This window comes from Xiphias gladius, chromosome 1 (genome assembly GCF_016859285.1).
Source record: "Xiphias gladius isolate SHS-SW01 ecotype Sanya breed wild chromosome 1, ASM1685928v1, whole genome shotgun sequence".
Lineage (NCBI taxonomy): Eukaryota > Metazoa > Chordata > Actinopteri > Istiophoriformes > Xiphiidae > Xiphias > Xiphias gladius.
The window spans coordinates 11,212,022-11,214,378 of record NC_053400.1 but is presented as its reverse complement, the minus strand read 5'-3'; positions in this window follow the sequence as shown (position 1 = coordinate 11,214,378).

Below are 2,357 nucleotides of genomic sequence, written 5' to 3'. Positions count from 1 at the left end.
CACTTCGCTGGAGGTCATGTCAGAGACTTCTCCCTCCCTCCCTGACATACTGCAGGTGGAGGACACAGAGGAGAGTGTACTGGCAAAATGAGACCTCTCTCCAAACAGCTGTAATGAGGGACATGCCCTTCCGGATGAGCCCCTCAGAGGTGTAAACCATCCCGATCACGCTCATTCCGTTTCATTCATATGTAGCCCTCTCTGACTCTGTCAACAGGAAGGCCATGCGTTTCCCTCTGCATCTCACAGATGGGGAGAGAAGTGAAATATGCATTTGGAAAGGAGATTCTCTACATGTGCCAGGTTTTGGTTCACTTGGCACTGGTGGAGGTTCTCTGCTCTTCGCGTCATAAAGCTAAAATCGGAGACACACAAAATGCCCCCTGGGCCAGAAGACAATGGTCCTATGCACATAAATTGCAGCAGAAGCAGGATGGCATATGACAAGCAGCGGTAACTTACTATTATTGCCTGCAACCGATGATGACAATTCCCGTGGTAGCCAACAGGTCGGAGCGATGTAATATGCATAGGATTCATGCAAATGGGAATGCCCCAAACGTGTTAGAAATATCACTGCCACTGGGTAGAAAGCTTGTATCTTTGAAAAGCAGCCTTATTTTCATACAGACAACCATGCATCCTTATTGTAGTTTATGAATAGATTTTCTGGGCCTTGGGGTCAGACAGCTGGCACTTCCTATAAAGATCCACATAAACCTTCAGCTCAGGTAGAAACATGGAAATTACTACTCGGACTTACAAGGGTTTCCTGGGACAGAAGAAATCAATTCTCCTACAGCCACCGTCATGATTTTCATGAATAGTCAGCGGCCTTACCATTAAAAGTGGCATCATCTTCTCCAAGAACATTACAGCTTAATGTAGACACATAACTTACATTTCCTCCACAATGGGGAATCCTAACCTTGTGCGGAGCGTTGTGCTCTTTTGGCTAAGCTATTTATGTGCCACATTTTTCCTCAGTGCATGTATGTTGATACTGTAGTGGCATTGTGGAATTTTGTTGCCAATATATTATGGGCTAATGGCGAAACCACAGGGGCACTCTGGCACCCTAATGGCTTTGATGGTTGATACTTTGAGTCAGACTGTGAGAGCAAAAAGTAGTTAAAAGCGTTATATGCTGTGGGCATTGCTAGTCTTTTCAGCGTCAGAGAGCTGTTTTTCACCCCACAGCCATTTCTGCTCTCAACAACAGCACACAAAATCTGTGAGAACGGAACATGTTGCTCATGTTTATTTGATTAAAAGCTATCCAGTGATAAAATGAGATCATTTCATGTCCCTTTGGGTCAGCTTTTAAATCTCTTCCTAAAATTATTTGTTTTTACCTACCTTATTCTTACTATAAATACTTGTTTTATTGATCTCCAATACCTTTTTCCATTCATGGCTGGCGTTTTATTGTTTATATTAGTGACTTTGAATTACTGTTAGTATACTTTCTGTGAAGCTTTAACTGCCTTTAATAACTATACCAACAGTGTTTATCATTATAATTATTTCATATATTCTCTCCCTTGCATTGCTCTCCTCCCTTTGTTCTGCTTCATAGACTCTTCAATGTCTGCTTTGTTATTTGTTTGGAGGGTTTTCATTAGATTCCCTGGCTAGCAATTAGTGTTCCTCTCCAAAGCGATGGCAGAACAGTGGCACTCAATGCCCCATCTCTTTATTGCATGGTTAAGTACCCTTCAGACTCACATGGTTATTAATAACATTGCTAAATCGCACAAAAAAGCATTTCGGCCAACTAGGTCACCACAAGGTTTACTTTGCCTCAAAACATCAGGCTAAACAAATTTACCTTTCCCTCTTTCACTCTCTTTGTCCCCTCTCCCTACCTCTCGTTCCCCAGTTTGAATGTGGGCACAAAGAGAGGCAGAGAGAGGAAAGTTAATTAGATAGAGATCCAAGGGGGGGGGGGCACTTGGTAATGGAAAGGGGCTGTATGAAAACAGATGGCCCAGAATTTATTAACTTGCAGGAGCGCTTCAAGGAAGCCACTGCGACCAGACATTAGCCCAGTCACTGTCTGGGTGGGGGCTAGTGGGCGGCAGGATACAGGTAGAGGCTGTCAGAGCCCAAAAATAGAAAGCAGATTTATCTCTGGATTGTTGCAAATGATCCATCAGAGGAGAACAATGGATGCAATCCAGTTCACTGGTTCACAGTTTTAACTAATGCCTTTGAAGCCACTCTGTAAATACATGACTAGATAGCAAAAGAAGTTACAGAGTTTTATGTGAGATTTATTTCGGAATTTACTTTAAAAGTTAGTTTGTGGAGTCATCAGCCATACCTCTACCTCTACATCTCTATGTCCCCCTTCA